Source organism: Lissotriton vulgaris, chromosome 8 (genome assembly GCF_964263255.1).
Source record: "Lissotriton vulgaris chromosome 8, aLisVul1.2, whole genome shotgun sequence".
Lineage (NCBI taxonomy): Eukaryota > Metazoa > Chordata > Amphibia > Caudata > Salamandridae > Lissotriton > Lissotriton vulgaris.
The window spans coordinates 1289587840-1289615205 of NC_141696.1; the positions used below are offsets into that span (position 1 = coordinate 1289587840).

General features: G+C 50.6%; 1 protein-coding gene across 1 annotated transcript in view; it reads right to left on the minus strand.

The window, feature by feature from the left end:
• The window catches only part of RNF17 (ring finger protein 17), a 2333865-nt gene that overhangs the window by 298165 nt on the left and 2008334 nt on the right, over positions 1-27366 (minus strand). The gene's annotated exons all lie outside the window — the stretch shown is intronic.

A 27366-nucleotide genomic window follows, 5' to 3' on the forward strand; every position in this document is an offset into this window, starting at 1 on the left:
CAACCAGACCAGCAGTGTTGATGTCGTGGATCGTCGTCTAGGAGGCCACTAGCCAGCCGGCAAGTGACCAGACAATGCGTCGAGCAGCAAACAGGCAGACGGGCCCCACACAGATCTCGTGGATGCTGGAGGGCTGGTCTTCGATGCAGGAGCTGCTCGGGGCTGGGGCTTCTCAATCCCCAAAGCACTTAGTCGAGGTTACCTCAGAAGTCGTGCTGGAAGCGAAGTGCAGTTTCTCCAAGATGGCCGGTCCCACGTGTCTCGTCGCACCCACGGATCTCAGCTGTGCTGCAGATGTGAGTTGAGGTCGGAGAGGTCTGGGAATCCGGGTCTCGTCGGGCACTGCAGTCTGGATCCTCGAGGGAAGACGACAAAGTGAAGCTGCTGGACGCTTGAAGGTGTCTGCTTGTGCAGGGTGGACACTTCTTGCCCACAAGGGAGATTTCTTCAGTCTTCTGTGTAGAAAGTCGAAGTCCAGAGTTTCTTCTTGTAGAATTTCAAGTCAGGATTAATCTGATTTGGAATGGGACAAGCTCCTACCTTTATCCTGCTAAAGGGGGCCGCACTATCACTAGGTCCCTCCTATGGGTGGGACCAGGAAGGGGGTTGGTTACACCCCCTATCCTTTGTCCGGTTTCGCGCCAGAGCTGGGGCTGGAGTGCCCCAGCAATTGGTTTGAACTGGGGTATGCACAGGGACACCTTGTGTGCCCCAGGCATGTCTCATTCCTTTCAGCCTGTCCTACCTCAATACACAAAATCCTGTCTGGGGTGGTGTTAGCACCTCCCAAGGCAGGAAACCCTTTGTCCAGGCCTCCCTCGCTGGAAGGACTTTCAGCAGCAGAAGGTCAGACTCGTGTCTGTGGTGGCAGCATCGTTTTTGTGATGCTGAGGCTCGGGTTAACTTTAACCGGGGTTCACAGTTAGGTACATGTTGTGTCCCTCTAAAAGGGTGGAATGCTACCCCCGTTGCCAGAATTGGCGAGGGGGTAGTATTCCAATTCGTATGACACCTTACTCAACATGTTTTGTAAATGCTATGCCAAAGTTAGTAATAACCGCGAGGTTATAATGCACTTAAGAGTATATGGTATAGCGTTATCATGGAAGCAGCTAAAGGACTTGGTTCCGAAAGCTGCAGACAGGCTCAGCTCATGCCAGAGCACTATCTCACATAATTCCAAGCACTCTGCCTCAAGAATTGTTAAGGCCTGCCATAGGAGTGACTTATAGGTGTATATGTGTCCATTCTAGGATTAGATATAGGTATACTATATCTAAAGCAAAGGGTGTTTACATCACCTTGCCCCAGCTGATTGATCAGCCAGTTGTGTCAGATTTGGATGGCCAGCCAGGGGTGGCATAATACATGCTGCAGCCCCCGGTAGGCCTTGGGTTCACTTATGCCCTGGGTACCTATGGTACACTGTACAGGGACTTACAAGGGTGACCCACTACCAATTGGTAAATGCACCTAAAGTAGATGGATGTCAATTTAGAGAGAGAACAGCTAGGCTGTGGGTCTGATTAGCAGGCCCACAGCCAGGGAAATCCGTAAACCAGTGAAGCAAAAAGCAAAAATCTGGGGTGACCATAGGATTGCAGACCCTATTCTCCTACACTAATTATGAGAGAACAAATCTTAAATAATTGTCAGAACCAGTTGTTGCATCAGCACCTGATTGAGTCAGATCTGACCTCTCCCCAAGAATTGGGAAAGAAGGCAGACAGATGGGTCAGAAGCAGGGTCAAGCAGCAGAACCAGAACCAGGGTGGTGGCCAGAAGAAAGCAGACCAAAAGGGTAATCAGAATCAACAAAATGACCAGAAGTCTTCAACAGGGCCCCAACAATCTATGGAGGGTGGGTCCCAGATTTCCCAAAAGAAGAAGACGGATGTTCCAAGAAAACAATGGCGCCAATACTGTAAAAGTACGACTCACTGGTTTAGTGAGTGCACCAAGAAAGGCTCAGCTCCTACCACTACTGCCCCTAAGGCACCTGCACCCCCTAGTACAGTTAGTAGTGGTAGTGCACCCCCCAAGGCTATAGTTGGATTAACACTGGGAACTGAGGTGGGTTCTGACTTAGTCAGAATACCTACTCAGGCTGTTCTTGTTTGTACTGGGGACATGGAAATGACCCCTACTGTAAGTCCCAGTACTCTGGGCAAGTACAGGCAAACACCTTTAATCAATGGAAAAATGGCTCAGGCCTACAGGGACACATGTGCCAGTGTCACTATGGTGACACCAGCCTCTGTGGACCCTGATCAGGTCATTCTAGGTTTAGACTACCTAGTGACCAATGCTAGCAACGTCACTACCAATCACAGTATGGCAGTTGTTAACTTCTCCTGGGGAGGGGTAACTGGCCTTAAAAGGGTTGTAGTTAGTTCAGACCTCCCAGTAGAATGTCTTTTGGGCAATAATTTGGAATCCTCCTTATGGTCAGAAGTGGAGTATAGGACTCATGTGGAAATGTTAGGTTTGTCAGCACATGTCCTTGCTGTGACCAGGTCACAGGCCAAGAAATGCCCAGCTGAACAAGTGCTGGATCCTGGAACAATGGACCAGACACTACCCAAGAGGAAGAGCAGTAGGGTTAAGGCAGTGCCTTCCCCCCTGCCTCAAGGTGAGGATCAGCCCTCTCAGGAGGCTGACCCAAAGACCCCAGAAGGAACTGTCCTAGAAGAACTTGAACCTGAACAGGTTGAGTTTCTTGGGACAGGGGGACCTTCCAGGGCAGACTTGAGGCAGACACAGTTAGACTGTTCCTCCCTTGAACCCCTCAGACAGCAGGCTGCTGCTGAGGCTGCAGGGAATGCTACAGGTACCCACAAAGTGTACTGGGATGATGGACTCCTATACTCTGAGGCAAGAGACCCCAAGCCTGGAGCTACCAGGAGGCTGGTTATCCCCTTGTCTCTGAGAGGTTTCCTTCTTACCTTAGCCCATGAGATTCCCCTTGCAGGTCACTTAGGCCAGAATAAGACTTTGGACAGGCTTGTCCCTCACTTTTACTGGCCTCATATGCCTGAAGACACAAAAGAGTTTTGTCCCTCATGTGTCACCTGTCAAGCCGGTGGCAAATCAGGTGACACAACAAAGGCCCACCTTATACCTCTACCTGTGGTGGGGGTACCCTTTGAAAGAGTGGGGATTGACATTGTTGGACCAATGGGCCCCCCAACAGCACCTGGGCACAGATTTATACTGGTGGTAGTGGATCATGCCACCAGGTATCCAGAAGCTATTCCCCTTAGGACCACTACAGCTCCTGTTGTGGCCAGGGCCCTACTTGCAGTTTTCTCCAGAGTGGGGTTTCCTAAGGAGGTGGTCTCTGACAGAGGTGCAAACTTCATGTCAGGATACTTGACTGCAATGTGGAAGGAGTGTGGTGTAAATTACAAATTCACCGCCCCCTATCACCCACAGTGCAATGGGCTTGTGGAGAGATTCAACAAGACCCTAAAAGGGATGATAAAAGGGTTACCTGAAAAGCTTAGGCGAAGATGGCACATCCTTTTACCCTGCCTACTGTTTGCTTACAGAGAGGTCCCACAGAAGGGGGTTGGCTACAGCCCTTTTGAGCTTCTATTTGGGCATCCTGTAAGAGGACCCGTATGTCTTGTGAGGGAAGGATGGGAGTTGCCTCTCAAAAAGCCTAAGCTTGACATAGTGGACTATGTACTTGGTCTCCGCTCCAGGATGGCAAAGTACATGGAGAAGGCAACTAAAAACCTTGAGGCCAGCCAAGAACTTCAAAAAGCTTGGCATCACCAAAAGGCTGTCCTAACTGTTTACCAGCCAGGACAGAAGGTGTGGTTGTTGGAGCCAGTGGCCCCAGCAGCTCTCCAAGACAAATGGTCTGGACCCCATACCATCATTGAGCAGAATGGAGAGGTCACCTAACTGGTGGACCTTGGAACTTCCAGGAGCCCCCACAGGGTGCATCATGTGAACAGGCTCAAGGCATTTGTTCACAGGGCGGACATGGGCTTGCTCATGGATACAGATGAGGGACATGAGGGAGAGAGTGACCCTTTCCCCGACCTACTCACTCAGAACCCTGATGATGGGTCAGTATATGGTGTGGTCTTTTCTGACAGCCTCTCTCAGCATCAGCAAAAGGATTGCAAACAGGTTCTTCAATCCTTTAGACACCCAGTCAGACAAAATGGTACACAAAATGGTACACCCATGAGGTGGACACTGTTGACAGTCTGCCTATAAAGAGTGAAATCTACAGGCAACCTGACCACGTCAGGGACTGCATAAAGAAAGAAGTACAAAAGATGCTTGAATTGGGAGTCATTGAACCCTCAGAGAGCCCTTGGGCTAGTCCTGTAGTTCTAGTGCCAAAACCTCACACCCAGGATGGTAAGAGAGAGATGAGGTTTTGTGTAGACTACATGGGTCTCAATGCTGTCACTAAGACAGATGCCCATCCAATACCTAGGGCAGATGAACTCATAGATAAATTGGCTTCTGCCAAATTCTTGAGTACATTTGACCTGACAGCTGGTTATTGGCAAATCAGGTTAGCTGAGGATGCCAAGGCCAAAACAGCATTTTCTACCCCAGGAGGTCATTACCAGTTTGTGGTGATGCCCTTTGGTTTTAAAAATGGACCTGCCACTTTTCAAAGGTTGGTGAATCAAGTTTTCACTGGGTTGGATGACTTTTGTGCAGCATATCTAGATGATATTGCTGTCTTCAGCTCCACCTGGGAGGATCACCTGATCCACCTGAGGAAGGTTTTGGAGGCCCTGCAAAAGGCAGGCCTCACTATCAAAGCCACCAAGTGCCAGATAGGGCAGAGTCAGGTTGTGTACCTGGGCCACCTTGTAGGTAGAGGCCAGGTTCAACCATTGGAGAGCAAGATACAGGCCATAAAGGACTGGGCTCCTTCAACTCCCAGACACAGGTCAGAGCTTTCTTGGGCCTGTCTGGTTATTATAGGAAATTTGTCAGAAATTATGAGACCATTGTGACCCCACTTAATGACAAGCAAGAAAATGCCAAAGAAAGTTCAGTGGACAGTTAGCTGTCAGAAGGCATTCGATGACCTGAAGCAGGCCATGTGTACTGCACCTATTCCCAAGAGCCAGACTACTCCAAAACCTTCATTGTCCAAACAGATGCTTCTGAGTCGGGTGTGGGAGCTGTTCTATCTCAGCTGAATATTGATGGTCATGACCAGCCCATTGCTTTTATAAGTAGAAGGCTGACCCCCTAGAGAGAAACGTTGGTCAGCTATTGAGAGGGAGGCCTTTGCTGTGGTTTGGGCCCTGAAGAAGTTGAGGCCATACTTGTTTGGAACTCACTTCAAGATTCAGACCGACCGTAAGCCCCTCTTGTGGCTAAATCAAATGAAGGGTGAAAACCCCAAACTTCTTAGGTGGGCTATTTCCCTACAGGGGATGGACTTTACAGTGGAGCACAGACCTGGGACGGACCATGGCAATGCAGATGGTCTCTCCAGGTATTTCCACTTAGAACAGGAAGACTCACCTGGTCAAGGTTAGTTTAATGTCCCTAAGTTGGGGGGGGTTATGTAGGAGAGTAGGGTCTGCAATCCTATGGTCACCTCAGATTTTTGCTTTTTGCTTCACTGGTTTACGACTTTCCCTGGCTGTGGGCCTGCTAATCAGACCCACAGCCTAGCTGTTCTCTATCTAAATTGACATCCATGTACTTTAGGTGCATTTACCAATTGGTATGGGGTCACTCTTGTAAGTCCTTGTACAGTGTACCATAGGTACCCAGGGCATAAGTGTACCCAAGGCCTACCAGGGGCTGCAGCATGTATTGTGCCACCCCTGGCTGGCCATCTAAAAAGACACAACTGGCTGGTGGTAACACAGCTGGGGCAAGGTGGTGTAATCACCCTTTGCTGTAGATATAGTATACCTATATCTAACCCCAAAATGGACACATATACGCCTATAAGTCACTCCTATAGCAGGCCTTATCAATCCTGAAGGCAGAGTGCTTGGAATTATGCGAGATGATGCTCTAGCATGAGCTGAGCCTGTCGCACAAGTTACTACTCGTGTAACGATATATCTGTAAGAGACATTAGTTAGTGATAGATTCCTTACCTTAGAATATCCCCAGGCGTCAAACTGGATCTGGAATTTTTTGCGTAGCAGCACCCTTGCGCGTCGGTAGGCGACGTCTGCGGCTCCGCGTCAGTCGTCGTGATGACGTCGTCGGAGTACTTAGACGCCGCCTCCGCGTGCTGACGTCAGTTCTTAGACACTGCTTTTCCGCGCCAGAAACGCAGAAACATGCTAAAAACCAACACTGGTGCAATTGAAACTAGGGCCATGAAAGGGGATGACCTTAACCCTAGATATCGGTTCGCAGAACGGGGAGGATGGGTGGGTCAGTAAGGAATTTATCACTAACTAATGTCTCTTACAGATATATTGTTACACAAGTAGTAACTTGTGCATCTGAAAGAGACACGTTCGTGATAGATTCCTTACCTTAGAATAGATACCCCAGCAATACCAACCCAGGTGGTGGATCTGCGAACCAATAATCACACCAGAAAGTCCTGGAGGACGGAACGGCCAAAGAAGCCATCCCTCCGGACTTGGCTGTCCAGGCAAAAGTGTCTTGCAAACGTGTGCAGCGAGGCCCATGTAGCTGCCTGGCAAATGTCCTGCAAGGGCACTCCTCGGCCCAAGGCAGTTGTAGTCGCCGTGGCTTGAGTGGAATGAGCCCTTAGCCCAACAGGGGGTTTCTTCTTAGCCAAGGAGTAACACGCCTGGATGCACAAGATGATCCACCGCGAGATGGTCCACTTGTGCACCGCCTTACCCTTCTTAGCGCCCACGTAACCAACAAAGAGTTGGTCATCCACCCGGAACTGGCGTGTGCGATCCTGAAGCCTTTCTTCCTCTTTCGAGGGATGCAGAGGCGGAAAGAAGGTGGGCAAGGTAATGGACTGCCCGATGTGGAAGTCCGTGACAACCTTGGGCAGGAACGAAAGTCTCGTCCGCAACACAACCTTGTCCGGATGAACGGAAAGGAGGTTTAGAGGAAAAAGTCTGGAGCTCACTCACTCTCCTGGCAGAGGTGATGGCAACCAGGAAAGCAGTCTTCAGAGTAAGAAGGCGAAGAGGACAGTTATGAAGTGGCTCAAAGGGAGCACACATCAGAAAAGTAAGAACCAGGTTCAAGTCCCACTGAGGCATCACGAAGGGAACAGGTGGAAATGTGTGTGTGATGCCTTTCAGAAATCGATTTACAATAGGGGACTTGAACAAAGATGGCTGGTCAGGCAGCCTCGGGAAGGCTGAAGGGGCAGAAAGGTAGCCCTTGATAGTGCCCAGAGCAGAGCCCTGCTGGGCAAGTGAAAGAAGAAAGAGGAGAACCTCAGAAAGAGGGGCAGAAATAGGATCCACAGCCTTTGCTGTGCACCATGCCACAAATCTGTTCCACCTGCAGGCGTATACCGACTTTGTGGAGGGACGCCTAGCTGCCAGAATGATGTTACAGACTTCAGGAGGCAAGTCAAATGGCCTCAACTGTCGCCGCTCAATCTCCAAGCATGGAGGTGGAGACTGGACAGGTTCAGGTGGAGGACCGTCTCGTGCTGCTGCGACAGAAGGGCATCCTGAAGAGGCAGACGAACCGGGGGATCGACTGACATACTGAGTAGCTCGGGATACCAGTACCTTCGTGCCCAGTCCGGAGCCACAAGGATGACTTGTGCCCGGTCACGCCTGATCTTCTTCAGCACTCTGGGCATAAGTGGTATAGGCGGGAAGCCGTACAACAGACTGCAACTCCACTCGCGACGAAAAGCGTCTCCGAGCGAGTGCCGCCTTGGAAATTCCAATGCGCAGAACTGATGACATTGCGCTTTCTCTTCGGTGGCGAATAGATCTAACCATAGCTCTCCCCACTGCAGAAAGAGACCTTGCGCCACGTCCGAGTTCAGACGCCATTCATGATCCATCATGCACCGGTGGCTGAGTTCGTCCGCCCTGGCGTTCAGAGAACCTGCCAAGTGTTGAACCACCAGGATCACGCCCTGATGTTCCAGCCTTTGCCAGAGGCGCAGAGCCTCTTGGCAGAGGGTCCACAACGCCACCCCGCCCTGTTTGTTGCAGTACCACATGGCGGTGGTGTTGTCCGTGAACACCCGCACTACACTCCCCCGGACAGAGGGGAGGATTGCCTTCAGTGCTAGACGAATCGCCCGTAGCTCAAAAGGTTGATATGGAGCCGGGACTCCGCCGGAGACCAGAGGCCTCTGATCTCCGCCTCGCCCATGTGGCCTCCCCAGCCCTGGAGGGACGCGTCCGTCACAACCACGTGCTCCGGTTGGGGAAGGGAGAGGAATCTGCCGCTGACCCAATCGCGGTCCGTGAGCCTCGCAGTGCCCTCCGAGATCAGGACATGGTCGGACAGGTTGCCCTGATGCTGGGCCCACTGAAACTTCAGGTCCCACTGCGAAGCCCGCATCCGCCAACGGGCCTGATGCACCAGAAGGATGCAGGAAGCCATCAGCCCCAGAAGCCGCAGCGTCAACCTGACTGAAACTCGGGATAAAGGCTGAAAGATTGGAATCAGAGCCTGTATATCCCAAACCCGCTGTTTGTGTGGGTAAACCCGAAACTGCGCCGAGTCGAGAACTGCTCCAATGAAAAGGAGCTTCTGAGAGGGACACAGGTGTGACTTCGGCACATTGATGGAGAACCCAAGCTGGTGCAAGAGGTCTGCCGTCGTCTGGTGGTGGCTGACGAATGTCTGGGGCGAGCCCGCCTTCAACAACCAGTCGTCGAGGTAGGGAAAGACTAGAACCCCTAACCTGCGTAGGTGAGCTGCAACCACTGCCATCACTTTCGTAAACACCCGTGGGGCGCTGGTAAGGCCGAAGGGGAGCACGGAAAACTGAAAGTGCTCGTGGCCTACCGTGAACCGCAGGTAGCGCTGGTGGGCTGGCAGGACGGGAATATGAAAATAAGCGTCCTGCAAGTCCAAAGCTACCATCCAGTCTCCTGGGTCCAGAGCAGCTAACACCTGAGCCAGAGTCAGCATTTTGAACTTCTCCTTCCGGAGGAAGCCGTTGACGTTCCGTAGGTCCAAGATAGGGCGTAGGCCCCTTTTGCCCTTCTTGGGTACCAGAAAGTAGTGGGAGTAACAACCACACCCTACTTCTGGCCCAGGAATGTGCTCAATGGCCCCCTTGGCCAAGAGGGCCGAAACTTCCTCCTGCAGAAGCCGCAAATGATCCCCCGATAAGCGGTGGTGTTGCGGTGGCATGGCTTGAGGGGTCGTCTCGAAGGCGAGGGAGTATCCCCTCCTAGCCACACTAGGAGGGGAGACAGAGCCAGTGTCGGGCGAAGTGTCAAGCCCACTGGCTTCCCCAAGCTCTCCTGTCCAGTCCACAGAAGACTGACACGCTCGTGCCAGAGGGTCCTCAGACCCCTCCCAGTCGTCCTCGTCACCCACAGCCTGGTACTCAGGCTCAAAGGATGGGGCCGGGTCATTGAAATAAAAATCTCCCATCGGCGTCGAGAGCGGCGCCGCACCCGAAATGAGGACAGGACCAATGACGTCGTCGTCCAGGGACGGCGCCGGAGGCGACACCCTAGGGGGCCGGCGTCGGCGAGGCCGTTAAGTCGACTGGAGACGACCCGGATCCGGAACCGGACCCATGGGGCCCTGCGACTTCGGGACCGAAGTCGCCTATGGCGCCGAGGCCGAAGCCCCGGACGGCGCCGGTGCCGAAGCACCCGGCCCGCGTGGGGACCCAGTTGGAAATGCTTGGCCCGAAGGCGCCGCGGAACCCGACGGATGAGTGAGCGACCTCATGGCCATGAGGAAGTCAGCAATCTCTCCCGGCGTCGCGTTCTGCCCAGGGACAGGCGGGTGGGGGGCAGGCCGCGACACCTGCGGCTCCTGCGGAGCCACGTGGGCGGTGTTGCCGAACCACCTGGAAGAATCGCACGAGCGTCGGGGGGCGGGTCAGAAGAGCGATGGCGCCTCTTCGACTTCTTGTGCCTCTTACCTGAGGACTTCGAGCCCGAAGACCGATGACGACTCCCTGAACTGTGGGGGCTCCGGGCCCGCGACCGGTCCCTCGACCTCCTTTCGGACCGGGACCTCGAGCGGCACGGGGCAGACTTCCGAAGCTCGAGTCGCTTACGGGACCGCTCCCGTCTAGCTTTGGTCGTCAGGGCCCCGCAGTCGGAGCAGGACTTGTCGTCATGGTCCAGGCCCAAACAGGTCGGCGCAGGGCTTGAACCCGGGCATCCCTACCGGCACCGTCGGAGTCGTTAGACTTCGAAAAACGGATCAAAAAGGATCTCAGAAGGTTAGTCAAAAAATGACTTGGGTACAACTTTTCCAGATCTGCGCTTGCTAGCGCGGAAAAAAGAAGAACTGACGTCAGCATGCGGAGGCGGCGTCTAAGTACTACGACGACGTCATCACGGCGCCGACGACGGACGCGGAGCCGCAGACGACGCCTACCGACGCGCAAGGGTACTGCTACGCAAAAAACATTCCGGATCCAGTCTGACGCCTAGGGATATTCTAAGGTAAGGAATCTATCACTAACGTGTCTCTTTCAGATTGCAGCTTTCGGAACCAAGTCCTTTAGCTGTTTCCATGATAACGCTATACCATATACTCTTAAGTGCATTATAATCCTCGCGGTTATTTGCTAACCATGGCATAGCATTATCAAAACATGTCGAGTAAGGTGTCATACGAATTGGAATACTACCCCCTCGCCAGTTCTGGCGACGGGGGTAGCATTCCACCCTTTTAGAGGGACACGACATGTATGTAACTGTGAACCCCGGTTAAAGTTGACCCGGGCCTCAGCATCACAAAATGGATGCTGCCACCATAGACACAAGTCTGACCTCCTGCTGCTGGGAGTCCTTCCAGCGAGGGAGGCCTGGAAAAAGGGTTTCCTGCCTTGGGAGGTGCTAGCCCCACCCCAGACAGGATTTTGTGTATTGAGGTAGGACAGGCTGAAAGGAATGAGACATGCCTGGGGCACACAAGGTGTCCCTGTGCATACCCCGGTTCAAACCAGTTGCTGGGGCACTCCAGCCCCAGCTCTGGCGCAAAACCGGACAAAGGATAGGGGGTGTAACCACCCCCCTTCCTGGTCCCACCCATAGGAGGGACCTAGTCACATTACAGTCCCCTTTAGGAGAATAAAGGTAGGAGCTGGTCCCATTCCAAATTAGATTAATCCTGATTTGAAACTAACAAGAAGGAACTCTGGACTTTGGACTTCGACGTTCTGCTCCACAGAAGACTGAAGAAATTTTCCTTGTGGTCAAGGAGTGACCACCCTACACAAGCAGGCACCATCAAGCGTCCTAACACTTCACTTTGTCGTCCTTCCTGGCGGAACCAGACTTCAGAGCCCGACGAGATCCGGACTTCCAGACCTCTCCGACCTCTACCTACATCTGCAGCACAGCTGAGATCCGTGGGACCGGCTGTAGGAAGGTAGATCCTGACTATGGTTGCCCCCAACTTTTTGCCCTGTGTTGTAGCTGGTTTTTGACATAGTTGGCCTGGGACCCTGACAATCAGGACCCCAGGCCTAATGCTCTCTCAGTAAAATGGATTCCATGTACCTTAGGTACATATCCAATTGGTACTGGGCCACCTTATCAGACCCTGTAACTCAGGGCATAGGGGTACCCAGGGCCTACCAGGTGCTGCAGCATGTATTATGCCACCCCTGGCTGGCCATCTAAATCTGACACAACTGGCTGCACGACAGCTGGGGCAAGGTGGTGTAATCACCCTTTGCTTTAGATATAGTATACCTATATCTAACCCTAAAAATGGACACACAGATTCCTATCAGTCACTCCTATGGCAGGCCTTGACAATCCTGAAGGCAGAGTGCTTGGAATCGTGTGAGATGGTGCTCTGGCATGAGCTGAGCCCGTTTGCAGCTTGCGGAACCAAGTCCTAACAGCTGTTCCATGATAACGCATACCATATACTCTTAAGTGCATTATAATCCTCGCGGTTAAATGCTATCTTTGGTATTGCTTTATCAAAACATGTCGAGTAAGGTGTCATACGCATTGGAATACTAACCCCTCGCCAATTCTGGTGACGGGGTTAGCATTCCACCCTTCTAGAGGGACACGACATGTATGTAACTGTGAACCCCGGTTAAGGTTAACTCAAGCCTCATCATCCCAAAATGGATGCTTCCACCACAGACACGAGTCTGACCCCCTGCAGCTGGGAGTCCTTCCAGCGAGGGGAGCTTGGACAAAGGGTTTCCTGTCAGGGGCGGTGCTAGCACCATCCCAGACAGGGTTTTGTGTATCCTTGGTAGGCAGGGCTTTACAGGAAGGTGACTGCAAGTGGCACCCCGGTGCTCACTACGCATCTGCCGGCTAGAACCAGTTCCAGGGGCACACCAGCCACTGGCCTGGGGAAAGTCCGGCATGGGAGAGGGGTGTAACCACCCCCCTTCCTGGTCCCACCCCTAGGGCAGGACCTAGTCGCGTACCCACCCCTTTCTTTAGGATAAAGGCAGGAGCGGGGACCCTTCCAAATTAGATCATCTTTGAATCAAGAAACTACTTTCCACGAAAGGAACTCTCGACTCTTCTCAAGATTTCTCCCTTGTGGCTAAGGAGTAGTCACCCTGCATCCGCAGGCACCATCTAAGAACTCTGCGGTTTGCTGCACGTCCTTCCTCCGGAATCCGACTGACCAGCTCGACGAGACCCGGCTTCCCTGGCACCTCTGACCTCTACCTACCTCTACAGCTAAGCTGAGAACCGTAGGTGCGACGAGACCTCGAGGGACCGGCCATCATCAGAACTGCACGACTTCTGTCCAGCACAACCACCGAGGGATCCTCTGGTGAGTGCTTTGGGGTCCGAGAAGCCCCGACCCTGAGCAGCTGCAGCACCAAAGTCCAGTCCCCCAGCATCCACGAGATCTGCGTGGGGCCCTTCTGCTTTTTGGCTGCTCACCGCGTTGTCTGGCTACTAGCCCGCTGGCTAGTGGCCTTCCCGACGACGACGACATCACCACTGCTAGTCTGGTTGCTCCAGAATGGCCCTTGCTCCCTTCCAAAAGAGGAGCACCCCGGACCCTCCTGGTCCACTCCAGACGCCATTTTAGGTCCACCGCGTGGGCTTGAATTTGCCAAGACTTGTTGCCCCAATCCTGGGTCCAGCGACGTCGACAGCATCAACCATCGTGGGACAGCTCGCACCTCCATCCTGGTCGCCGACAACGCCTCCTGGTCCGTGAGACTGCAGAGCCCAGCGTCGCCCACTCACCTGGTCGAGGTGACTACCATCCGGTGCCATCCTGGTGCCCACACAATCACTGGCTAGTGACTAAGAACTTGGTCCCCTCTTCTTTCAGGTGTCATCCATCTTCGATCCAGGCTTGGATCACTTCGAACAATCTTCACTGGTCGCCTGCCAGCAACTCTTTCTTCAGGCTCCTGGTTCGTCAACGAGGATTCCCGACGTCTTTACAGACCTATGCAGCTGCAGCCCCTGGGCTAGGAAACTTCGGCATTTCGGTGCCCCAGCATAGCCTCACTATCCAAGGGTCCAGATCCACTTTCGTTTTCAACCTACCTAGTCGGGTTCGCCCGCGAACACTAACTTTGCTTTTACTAGCCTCCATAGACTTTGTCCCGCATCCCGCGTGAGAGTGCACACTCTGCACCCGAGTCCCCTAGGCCTCCTACTAGTAATCTGAAGGTTCAGTAACGTAGTCCTAGCGATTCCAAAGCCTATTAGTCCAGTACTTACCTGCTAGTAATTTCGCATTCCACTTTCATAGTATATGGTTTTTCGTGCCCCTCGGGCATTTGTGTAAATTGTGCAACTTAAAGTATTTTCGTAAGAGTTTTGTTGTGTGCTTAGTACCCTGTCCTCATAAAGAGTACAGGGCTGTTGTGATCTAAATAAATATACTGTTTATTTTCATAACAACTTGTGTGGTGTCCTTTCACTTGGTGTTCAAGGGGTATATGTGATGGTATAACAGCTGGCTTAACACGCCCTCTAGAGTTTAGCCCGAAGACTGCTCTTGTCCATGCTACTAGGATAGCTGGTCTATCGGTTGACTTACAACCAATCACCATAAGGGTTGTTTGGACTGACACATAGTGATCACTAGAATAGTGAACACTGAATATCAGGCCAACTTCTCACAATCACCATAAGGGTTGTTTGGACTGATACAAGGTGATCACTAGAACTAGTGAGCATCATATATCAGGCCAACTTCTCACAGTAGCCCCTTCTGACAAATTGCAGCAACCACTTGTCCAAGGTGATGTTGCGCCAGTGGGGGAGATGAAGGCGAATGCTGCCACCCACTGGTGTTTGAAGGGCCTGAAATACAGGACTAGTAAGGCTCTGCAGTGGATGCTGCGGGGTGGAGGTGGACTGACGCACCCGCTGGTCCCCTGAACCACCTCGACAGTTCCCACATCCGCGCTGGTTTTGCGGTGACCTGTGGCTCTGCGTAAATGGTGGGGCACCCCTTCCGTGGCCACGAAAGGAGCGAAAAGCAGAAGACGGAGGAGGCAGAGTGGCCGGCAGGCCCAATCACTTGGCCGTAGCCCAGGAGTCCTTAAAGCGCTCCAATGCACTGTCCGCTTTATTGCCAATGAGGCGAATGCCATCAAAGGGCATGTCCATCAGAGTGTTCTGGACATACCCGGAGGAGCCAGTGGTTCTCAGCCAGGCGTGGCGCCTAAGCACCACTGACATGGGAATCGATCTGCCCAGCGAATCGGTGGTGTCTAGCCCACAACGTATGGTGAACTTGGCTGGGTCTCTCCCAGCCGCAATAGCTTGGGAGAGGACTGTTAACAACATTGCACAACCACGTCCCACAGAGAGTGGGAATGACGGCCCAAGAGGCATGCGGTGTTCGCCGACCACAGCCCTAAGCTGGCTGATGAAAACCGCTTCTTGCCAAGCTGCTCCAGCTTCTTGGATTCCCTATTCGGAGGGGCGGAAGAGAAGGCGCTCTGGGAAGTAGAGGCTAGGGCAACCAAGCTCTCAGGAGTGGGGTGTTGGGAGAGGAAGAGGGGGTCGCCCTTAGCCGGGCGATGGAGTCAGGCCAAGTTCCTGTCCACAGGAGCCCCTGTGTTGGGCTTGCCCAAAAGAACGTCAGACAGTGCTTCATTAAAAGGCAGCAACTGTTCTGAAGAGGTTGCCGCCAGCTGGAGCACTTCTGTCAGGAGGTTAGTCCTGAAGGCCACTGTAGGGAGTACGATGTGGAGGGCCTTGGCTGACCTATGCAACACCATCTGCGTAACTGGCTCCCTCCTCCGTAGCCACAGTAGGAGGAGACAGCATGCCAAGGTCAGGTGAGGTGTCAAGACCACTGGCTTCCCCCAAACCCTCCATCCAGTCCGGATCATAAGCACACATGTGCTAGAGGGCCCTCAGACCCTTCCAGGTCCTCCCCTTCTTTCGAATTCTGTGAAACAGGCTGAAAATAAGGAGGAGGGACATAGGGCAAAAATGGTCCATGGCGTCGGAACCGGCGTTGGGTGATTCCGTTCCGGCACCGTGTCGGGGTCAGAGCTGAACCTGGGGATGACGCCGTCCTGAGGAGTGGGCGACGTCGGTGGTGGTGGTGCAGGGGAGGCTGGTGGAGGTGTTATTAGGTCAACCGGCATCGACCGGGGTCCGATCCCGGATCCCAGGGGGCCCTGTGTCAACGGGGCTGGAGCCGCCAGCGACACCGGGGTCGGAGCCGCCAGTGATGGAAGGGCAGGACCTCCAGTCGGACCCAGGGGGGGCCGTAGGGGCGCCAGCAGGGCCAGACGGCGCAAAGAGTCGGGCAATGGCAGCAAGAAACTCTTGCACCTGAGCAGGCGTTGCCGATGCACCCGGAAAAGGTGGGTAGACTGGCGGCAACGTCGCAGGCTTTGCCAGAGTCGCGGGGGTGGCACCACCCGCACCGTCAGCTGCGTCGTGCGGGGGAAGTCGAAGAGCGATGATGGTTTTTCGACTTCTTTTTTGGAATGCTTCGACTTCCCTGACCCCAAGTGCGAAGACTTAGAGCCAGAAGAAGGATGGTGACGGCTCCGCGACCAGTCCCTCGACCTCCCTCGGGACCTCGAGCGACGCTGAGCTGACTGCCGGACTTCCAGCAACTTTCGGGACTGGTCCCGCAAAGTCTTCGGCGCCACGACTCGGCAGTCGGGGCACTACTTGGGGTCGTGGTCTCACCCCAGGCAGTAGAGACACACGCGGTGGGGGTCCGTCACCGACATCATGCGGTGACAGTCCCCATAGTTCTTGAAGCTGGGCATCACTACGACACCAGGAGTAGATCGACTCGAAAAGAAGAGGCAAAAGGCCTCGAAAAACTCAGTCAAAAAGTGACTAGTGGTACTAGGTCTTCCCAGATCTGCGCATGCTGGCACGGAAAAAGAAAAAACTGACGTCAGCACGCGTGGGCGCATCCAAGTAGCTCCAGCGACTACATCCCGGCGCCAACGACGACAATGACGCACACGGAGCCATACGACGACTCCTACAGGCGTGCAGGGGTACTGCTGACGAAAACTTTCGGGATCCAGTCGGACGCCTTGGGGTAATTCTATGGTAAGGAATCTATCACTACGTGTTTCTTTCAGATTTTCATCTTTTAGAGATGTAGGTGCTTTTGGAAGTGGGGCAGATAAGGAGTTATTGAAGGGATCTTTGTAAATTCCAATTAGATTAGGTTTAGGACCCATTGGTCCAATGTCATGTCCTGCCACTGCTGAAAATAACGGGATATTTTGCCGCCAACTGAGGATGGAATAGGTTGGATAGAGGAAGAAAGCTGGAAGAGGTCATTGGTGGCAACCAGTCTCCTTACCCTGGCATTCTGATTTCCTCTAAAGGATGTCTTGTTGAAAGACGCCACAGGTGGCTGGCGGTTAGTAAAATGGGGCCTGTATTGTTAAGCGGTGGAAGAATATGCTGAACAGAGAGAATGTTTGTATCCTGCTCTGTATGATTGGTAACCCCTTTCTCTGGAGCCACACAAAGGCATCTTTCTGTACTGTAAAGTACCTAAAGACTTAGCTGTATCCGTCTTTTTTGACAGCTTGTAAAGCTTAGTCAACGTGGCTGACAAATAATTCTTCCCCATTATAAGGCAGGTCAAGAATCTTCATCTGTACTTCAGGCCTGAATGAAGTGGCTTTAAGCCAGCCTTGACGCCTCAAGACGGCCACTCCCGCTAGTTGCCGGAAATCAGAGGACGCCACATCCATAGCGCAGTCTACGACTTCAGAGGTGGTCCGTTCGCCCTCAAGAAGAATTCTCTTAGCTTCCTCCTTGTCATCTTTGTCCTAGAATGGTGCCAAAGCCGACCACATCTGCCTATTATAATGGCCCAATAAAGGTAAAGAATTTGCGGGTCGTACTGTCAAGGCTGACATAGTCGAAAGCGCTGCCCGATGATGTCAAGCCTTTTGCCTTCTTTATCTGGAGGAGAAGTCAGGGGAGTTTAAGGATTCTTAGATCATAGCTGCGCTGCTTGCGAGGTCACTGAATCTGGTTTTGGATGACCTATTAAGCAAGCAGGAGTATCATTCGCAGCTTCATATTTTTTGTCCAGCCTCGCCAACACAGGTGGAACAACTGCTGGACTTCGCATTATTCACAGTCCCTTGTTCCAAATAAAATCAATAATAGGCATACACCTTACCGAGTTTCTGTAAAGTTCTTGAACCCCTTCCATGCGGCCGCGATTCTGCGCCTGTGCGGCAAAATCACGAGTGGGCGGGTTTATGACGGCCCCCAGCCGTCATCAGCACACGAGCGCCGTAGTGCATGACGGCTGGGGGCCGTCATCAGCATGCAAGGGGTTAAAATCATTAAGGAAACATTCCTGCTGATGCACAGGCATCGGTAAACCAAAACACGTTGCCCCTCTCTCCAGAAGATTGTGGCAACCACCAATATCTTCCAGAGGTGAATCCGCTTGTGGGAGAGATGGAGATGCTGGAGTGGGAATGATGTTAGAATCCCATTCATCCTGATGAATCTCTCCTTCTCTCTCTACTTCCTCGTCAGAGGAGGACAACTGTTGCACAGGAGCAACTGGAGGAGGAAGCTGAACCATAGGAGACTGTTGGAGAAGAGAGGAGCGAACCTGCGCCTGTGGAAAGGCAGGTGGAGAAGGAGGAGGAGCCTGTTGGCTATTTTGCTCTGGCTGAAATCTCCTCTTATAGTCTGCCAGCTCTGATGGGACTATAATCTTCAGATCCCTCATCCTCATCTTCCAAGAACTAGGATGGCAAAAGTGACTGCACCTGACTAGGTGAGGATAAAGCTGATGTCAATTGAATTTTTGCGATTTTATGTTTTTCCAACCATCGACGAGCCCGTCAACGATTGCTTTACGGCCAAAGCTTGGATCGTCAACGGAATTACCTTCGTCACGAGGACTGCTTCTCTTGGTCCATCAATGGAATTGTCTTCACCAACGGCAAACTTTCGGAGGCAGGGATCTTTTTCGACAGTGACCCCGATGACACTTCCGCCGTCGACGACAAGGAAGTCAATGTCTTCGGCAACGGTATCGGCGACGAGAGCTGTGTAATCGATGGGTGGATTGTCTCCGGGAATCGGCCTCTCAACGACAATGAAGACTTCGAAGAGACATTTGCTTCGTCGACGATAAAGGGGCATTACCCATCGACGATGTTGTTGACAAAGAAATTGATGCCGCAGATACAGTGACAATAGTAACTGCAGACACTGTCTATGTAACCGGAATCACCTCAGGAGAGGATTTTCTTATTGACGGAGGTGTCATCGATGAGCTGCTCATCGGCGGTGTTAAAGTAGGCTTTTTTAAGGTATGCTTCAGCTCCATAGGCGGAGTTGAAGGTTCTGAAGCTGGCTTTTTAGTAGATAAAATCTCCTTTTCTTCATGGGAAGCTTTGATGACAGATCCATCCTGCTACCGAAGAGAATCAGATTACTTTTTTAATGTTTTTTAGGAGGCTGCGACGATTAACCAGCAGGGTCGTCTAAAGGTCATTTTTGAGGAAGATTTAGAAGAAGTATCACTCTCCTCATCAGAGACCTCTGAGTCCCTGTTTTTAAGCCTATGAAGCCACAAAACAAGCCTTCCTTCATGATCTTTAAGTGTCTTTGTAGAAAAAGTCCGACATACCTTGCACTCCTCAGGTTTGTGGTCAAGATACAATCAGTATGAGCAGTCCTTGTGCTTATCATCAAATTCAAGTCTTTTCTTTCGGCCAGTACCACAGGCTCTGAAAAGGCCTTGGTTAGGTGTATTTGACATGGTGGACGTCAGTTTAAATCACCTTAAAACAGATCTACTGAGTTGGTAGTAAGACTGAGTGGATGAAAATACTCCAAAATAGAGAAATAAAAGAATCTGAGCAGAGCTCAGTGGAGACTCCCTAAGCACCACGTGCGGTAGAAAATCCGAAGGACTGGAGCTTCTCAGGAAGGTTCTACAGGGTGGTGTCTACTGATTGGCTAGTTCTAAGTTTGGTCCTTTTTTACTAAAGGACAGAGATATGTTACAAAAATGTTGCGGCCTAAGGCCTAATGTTCTATGTCTCATAGGACATTTCTTTTAATAATACCATGGACTCCCATGTCGACGACTGGTAATGATTCAAGCATGTGAATCTATGAAAGTTCCAATACTGCAGTAAGATGTTGCCTACCACACTTCCACATCACAAAGCCTCTAGCTGAGCACACTCACAAAAGGTTTGACATTAGTATTTTATGCCGATAGACAAACTGGCATCAGGGCAGGGAGTCAGGGAATTACCTCCAGAAACTTCTCCTACTTCAAAGTGGTCACCAGGTATAAATAGCGGACCATCAGATCCAACTATTCAGTACACCTCTGAACCTGTGAAAGACTAAGAAGGATTGACATGCTGCTCTGGAAGGAGGACTGTTACTCTGATGCCAGAATGAGGCCTGGAACTGCATCTTGAACCCAGGGCCACCAGAGTGACTCTAAGGACTAGGTGGCTGGCTTCCTGGTCAGAGGCTCAGGGACAGAAAAGGCTCTAACTACCTTGAACCCAGCACCATGACTCTGCCTGCCGTAAGTCCTACCTCCCAAGTGGTTACACCCCAATCCTGGATCCTTGGAAGCTGGCCTGAAAGTGTTCTGTCAGCCCAGCTGTGGTCTCTGAGGCAGAACTAACGCAGCATGGTGCATCGCATCACAGACCTGCTTCAGAACTGCTTTTGTGCGACGCATCCCCAATGCAGGATCGCACCATTGCAGCCTGCAGCTTCTAGGAACCGCTGCTGCACAACATATCCCCGAAAGAGGACTTCACATCGCAAGCCTTCGTTGATGGCATCCTTGACGAGGACACAGGATTTCACACTGCAAGCACTGTTGACTGCCTCATCGGAATCGCTGCTGCACGACACCTCTAAGATGCAGGTATTTGCATCACCATAAGGCATTCCTCGTCACAGAATCCCTCAACCAGCATTTAAGGCAGCAGGCCTAACTAGGTCCCTGTATCTGGCCCGCGCTCCACTGCGACTGGTCTGAACTTGTGACTTTTTCTCGGTATGCGTTGACCAGATAACTACAGTTGCGCTTTGTGCTACTAGGCACCGTTTTACATTTTTCTTGTGTTTGTTTTCACTCTCTTACTGTTTGAAGTGCTGCCTAAATACTTAACACAATGCTTCCAAGTTAGCCCTGTCTGCTTTTGTGCTAAGCTACCAGATGGCCTACTTGCATTTCATCCTGAGAAGAACTGTGATTGTTGCTTCAGTAGAGTTTCTCTCCCCTCAACCAGGAATACATTTTCCTACATTTTTCAACTGGGGATAATCACTTCCACCAGTTGTGCAACCTAGTGGTGGAACTATTTAGACTTGAGAAGGCATAAGCAATTATCTTTAGGGATAATCTGCGAGTTTCGAGGTCCTCAGCGGGAAGCTCCCCACATTCACATTACGTTAAGTAAAAATGATACTCTAAAGGGCTTTCTTCTATACAGGCCCTTAAGATTAAGAACCACCTTTGTGAACACCACAAACCCTTTTATAGAATCCAGTATCGATGCATCCGATTTCACAATGTTAGAAGATTTCAAATATCATTTAGAAAAATTGGAGGACCACAACACAACCTCCCTAGTCGACACCATGGCTAGCTTCTCCTTGACACAGATTGTTGATCATGCTACCCAAGACACAGGGCACATCCTAGATGGCATATTTACTTCAAATCAATCTTTGAAGGTCTTTGAAGTATTGCCTGTCCCATGGTCAGACTAAAAAGCGATAATGGTCTCAGTGAGCTGATCAGCACACCTTGAGACCCAATAACCCTCGAGTCATACCAAAAAGTCGTGTTTGGGAGAATATTGACCCACTCGCTCTGCAAATGTCCCTATCCTGCTCAAAGCGAGACATTACCACCTTCACCGATACGGCTGTCCACAGGCTTTCCACCTGGAGTAAAACCGCAGTCAACCTCCTAGCCTCAGTGAAGACCTTTGTTTCAAGGAAGAAAAATTTATCAGAACAGTGGTTCTGTGACAAACTAAGAGCACAGAAGGATAGACAGTGGAGAGCAAATTACGACCCTACAAAAAAACTAAATTTGCACTATCTCTGGCAGACTAATAATGATAATGGATGAAAAAAGTAAATATTTTCCCAAAAAATCTTGCAGGCACAAAACTCTAGTAAGAAGCTTTTCTCTACAGTTAAAAACATAGCCAAACTACAAGAGCCACCCAGGATGGAAAGTAGTCCAGAATTGTGTAATGTATTGGCACAATCTTTTATGAACAAATAGGAGACAGTGTATAAATCCTTTAGGGATCAGGATAATACTGTATCTGGAAACACTTTGGCAGTCACATCTACTTCCCCACTCTATGTATTTCCTTTTCTCCTCATTCCACAGAACAGATCATTCAGGTGGTAAAAACATACTTATCGAGAGCTCCATCTGACCCCCATCCTCCCAAAATACTGCACCTGATTCCTTAAATTGTCAGTGAACAACTAGGTATAGTATTCAAGGAGATAATCTGTTGAGGTATTTTTCCTGACGATTGGAAAACAACATTGATCCTGCCACTATTAAAAATAAAAATTTTAAAAATCTCGATCTAGCCAATCCCAACAGCTACCGACCTATCTCCAGATTAGCCTTCCCGACTAAGGTACTGGAGAAAATATTGAATGCACAGCTCACAGCATTAATCTCCTCCATGGACTTCCTAGATCCCTCACAATGCGGGTTCCCGGAGGGCCACAGCATAGAGAGAGCTCTGATCATGTGGCAGAGGAATTAAGAGCAATGCTGGACACTGGTAGTAAGGCCGTGCTGATTTTGTTAGATCTATCGGCGGCCTTTGACACTGTGAAACATGAAATGCTAGCCAACAGGTTATTTGAGCTGGGAAATCAGAGGTACTGCCCTTAAGATGCTGATATCATTTCTCTCCAAGAGTGTTCAATCAGTACAGTCAGGAGCTTTCTGGTCCGAGCAATTTAAACTTTCCCGCGGTCCCGCAGGGCTTGACCCTGAGCCCCACACTTTTCAATTTATATGTAACCCCGCTGGCTACAATTATCAGACAGTTCAGCTTCTCGGTGGTATGGCTTATCATACCCAGCTAGTGGTGACAGTTTCAAGCAAAGCTGAGGAGACAGTAGACCAATTTAATAGCTGCATGATGCAGGTAAACCAGACAGGGACCCTTTTGTTAGGCACTGATATCTCCTTCTGGTCACCCAGATGGTGCCCCCCCCAGGTTGGAGCGACCCTTTCCTGTTTCAGCACAGGAGATGAAAATTGTAGGGTTAATTTTAAATGACAACTGACATTCAAAAATCAGATCAGTACCCTCATCTCAGGGAGGTTCCCCCTTTAATCCTGCCCAACTTCCTAAAGGAATATGCTACTTACCAGTATGCATCTGTTATTGGCATGTAGGGCTGCTGACATTCATATCTGTGCATAGATCGCCGCCTAGTGTTGGGTCCGGATGATTGCACCTTGTTGTCCTGGGAGAGTCTTCGAAGTATCACGAGATAGGTGACTCCTCCCCTGGACTACAGTGCGCATGGGCATCTTCTCCATCCTCAGATTGTTTTTCGCCATTGTGGCAGAGATGGAGATAGTAGAGTAAGAGATGTCCATGCAAAAGATAATGCTGCAGCTGCGACAGGCACCGGGGAGAAGGGCGGGCGATATGAATGTCAGCAGCCCTACATGCCAAGAACAGACGCATACTGGTAAGTAGCATATTCCTTTCGAGGCATGTGGGCTGCTGAATTCACATCTGTGCATAGACTGTATAGCAGTATCTCCTCTAGCGGTGGTTACCTGTGCCAACTACAGCAGTTTGAAAGAGAGTTTTGAGGACAGCCTGGCCTACAGCAGCTTGCTGCTTTGCTTGCACATCTACACAGTAGTGTTTTGTGAAATTGTGTATGGTAGTCCATGTGGCTGCTCTACATATGTCTTCAAGAGGAATATTTCCCAGGAAAGCCATGGATGCCCCTATTTTTCGCGTAGAGTGTGCTCTTGAGGGGACAGTTAAAGTGCGTTTAGCTTTTTGATAACATATTTCAATGCATTTAACTATCCATCTGGCTATTCCTGACTTTGATATGGGATTTCCTTTATGTTGTGGTGAAAAAGCAACAAATAATTGCTTTGTCTTTCTAAATGATTTTGTTCTGTCCACATAATAAAGCAGAGCTCTCTTTACATCCAGTGTGTGTAGGGCTCTTTCAGCAACTGACTGTGGATTTTGGAAGAACACTGGCAGTTCTATTGATTCATTAATATGGAAATTGGATATGACCTTTGGCATAAAGTTAGGGTTTGTTCTAAGAACTACCCTGTTAGCATGTACTTGCATGAAGGGTTCTTGAATTGTTAGTGCTTGTAACTCGCCTGAGTGAGGTAATGGCAATCAAGAATGCCACCTTCCACGTTACAAATTGCAGTTCACATGAGTGTAGAGGTTTGAAAGGAGGTCCCATAAGTCTGGTAAGTACTACATTTAAGTTCCAGACTGAGGAAGGTGGGTGTCTTGGAGGAATCACCCTTTTAAGACCCTCCATAAAAGCCTTGATTGCTGTTACTCTAAACAGTGAAAGGTGTTGCCTGTTTTGAAGGTATGCCGCTATAGCAGAGAGGTGTAGTCGTATCGAAGAGTATGCTAGGTTGCATCATTGAAGATGCAGTAGGTAACATATAATGTTCTGTGTACAAGCATCCAATGGGTTGATTTGGTTATTGTTGCAGTAAATAACAAATCTCTTCCATTTAGCTGCATAGCACGCTCTAGTGTTGGTCGTCTTGCCTCCTTAATTAGGTTCATGTAGTCTGGAGGCAAGTTAAGGTATCCAAATTCTAAGACTTCAGGAGGCAGATCGCTAGGTTCATCTGATTGGGATTGGGTGTCTGATTTCTCCATGGTTCTGAGTTAGAAGATGGGGTGCGAGGCGCAGCCTTTGATGAGGAACTACTGAAAGTTCCAGGAACGTTGTGTACCATGGCTGTCTCGCCCATGTGGGAGCAACTAGGATCAGTGCGAGTGACTGTTGCCGCAGTTTGCGTGCCACCAGCGGAATCAGTGGCGCTGGGGGAAAAGAGTACACAAATCTGCCTGACCAGTTCATCCATATCGCATTGCCCTGTGACAACGGATGTGGGAACCTGGAGGCAAAGTACTGGCATTTTGAATTTTTGCTTGTGGCAAACAGGTCTATCTCTGGGTGCCCCCACTGGCTGAACAATGGCTGGAGAACTTGGGGGTGGAACTCCCATTCGTGTAGTTGCTGGCTGTGTCTGCTGAGCAGGTCCGCTATTTGATTGTCTTTCCCTGGGAGGTGTTCTGCCAGGAGAAAGATGTCTTTTGGGATTGCCCACTTCCATATGCTCTGTGCCAAGTGGGACAGCTGTGGAGAGTGTGTCCCTCCCTGTTTCTGGATATAGTACATTGCTGTCATGTTGTCCGTCTGGATCAACACAGTCTTGCTGTACAAGTATTTTTGGAATGCTTTTAGGGCTAAGAATATTGCTAGCAACTCTAGTTGGTTGATATGCAGTTTCTTTAGTTTGATTGTCCAGAGCCCTTGCACTGTGTAGTGAAGGAGGTGGGCTCCCCAGCCTGTCAGTGATGCGTCCGCTGTTAGTACTGGTTGTGGAACTTGCTCTTGGAGCAGTCGCCCCTTGGAAAGGTTTTGTGGGTTCCACCACTGCAGAGAGTTGTGAGCGCGGCTGTCTACCAACACTAGGTCTTTTAGTTGTCCTTGAGCTTGGTTCCACTGCCGTGCTAGGCATTCTTGCAATGTACGCATTTGAAGTCTGGCATGGGGGACAATGAATATGCACGAGGCCATCATGCCTATGAACTGCATGAAGACTCTGGCAAAGAGTGTTGTGGCAGGAATTTGCGAATGAGCATCTGCCTGCTGGCTATCCTTGCTGCGTTTTGTTGTATGCCTTTGCTACTGAGGTATCTATAGTAGCTCCCAGATATTGTTGTATGTGGGACGGTTGTAGATGCTATTTTGGGTAGTTTATTGAAAAACCTAGGCTGTGCAGCAGCTGAAGTGTTTGAGAAGTGTCTCTTGCACACTTTTCGTATGATTTTGCTTGTATTAGCCAATCGTCTAGGTACGGGAACACGTGGATGTGTTGCCTCCTGAGATGTGCAGCTACTGTCACTAAGCATTTTCTAAACACTCTTGGAGCCGTGGTTACTCCGAAGGGGAGAACCTTGAATTGGTAGTGTTGACCTTCTATTGTGAACCTGAGATATTTTCTGTGAGCTGGATGGATGGGTATGTGAAAATACGCATCCTTGAGGTCCAATGTTGCTAGGAAGTCTCCTTGCTGTAGCAGCGGGAGCACTTGCTATAGTGTGATCATATGGAAGTGCTCCGACAGAATGTATTGATTCAGGGGTCTACGGTCCAATATTGGTCTGAGGGAACCGTCCTTCTTGGGAATAAGGAAGTATAGGGAGTATACTCCTGTCCCTTGGTGTTGGAAAGGGACTGGCTCTTTGGCCCCCTACTCTTTACCTGTGAGCCCCTGAAGAAATGCTCCAAGCATGAAACGCGTCGGGCGGAACTACAGGGTTATTTCCAGCGAAGCCTCTCAGCGCTGGTTCCAATGCTGTTGTGTTCATTAAAAGTGGTTATCCTCACTCACCTTTGAAGGGCTTTCTCTGTTTACCCAGGCAACTGTTTGTGGAAATGGTGCGGCGCAGCCTGAGCCGCGAGCAAAGCCCCGCTGTGGTTCACAGTCCTGCGGCGACCTCACAAGACGCTGCAATATAGGGAAGGTGAGCCCTAATGAACATAACACTGCATGCAGAGGGAGCAGTGTGAGACAGCGACCGCTACCCACTTGGGCATCATTGTGATAGTATTTGGAGCCTGGTCACAGCGGCTCACTGGAGTTTCATTGCGAGGCACTACAAGATCCAGTAGGCCACAGCGGTGGCCACGCCCACTGGGCGAGGACTAATTATTGATGTTGCCTTGAAAACGCTGCAAACCAGAGACTTCCGTTTACCTGTGAGCCCCTGAAGAAATGCTCCAAGCATGAAACGCGTCGGGCGGAACTACAGGGTTATTTCCAGCGAAGCCTCTCAGCGCTGGTTCCAATGCTGTTGTGTTCATTAAAAGTAGTTATCCTCACTCACCTTTGAAGGGCTTTCTCTGTTTACCCAGGCAACTGTTTGTGGATATATATATATATATATATATATATATATATATATATATAAAAATATATATATGAATGAGTATATATATGTGGGGCACATATAATATAGTGTTTCCAGGGTCCCGCGCATGGGCGGGAATATTCTAATGCTTATGACTAATGCTTATGACTATTGATGAGGATCCCCTGGAAGAGAACAATACTGTCGAAGGCCTTTTGGCCTTTAGAAAAGTTTAGTTTCGATTCCGGAGTTGGAGTATAGGAATAACATCCGAACCCAATGGCGGAAAAAAACAATCCGAGGATGGAGAAGATGCACTGTAGTCCAGGGGAGGAGTCACCTATCTCGTGATACTTCGAAGACTCTTCCAGGACAACAAGGTGCAATCATCCGGACCCAACACTAGGCGGCGATCTATGCACAAACACACTTGTCCCAGCTTTAGCCCTATCCAGATTGGACTATGGCAATGCTCTGTACATGGGTAGCCAATTGCCACATCTACAGATGCTACAGCATCTTCAGAATGCGGCAGAGAGACTACTGCTGCACATCCCTAGGTCCCAGCCAGTTACCCACAGTCTGAGAGCCCTGCACTGGCTCAAAGTGGACAAGAG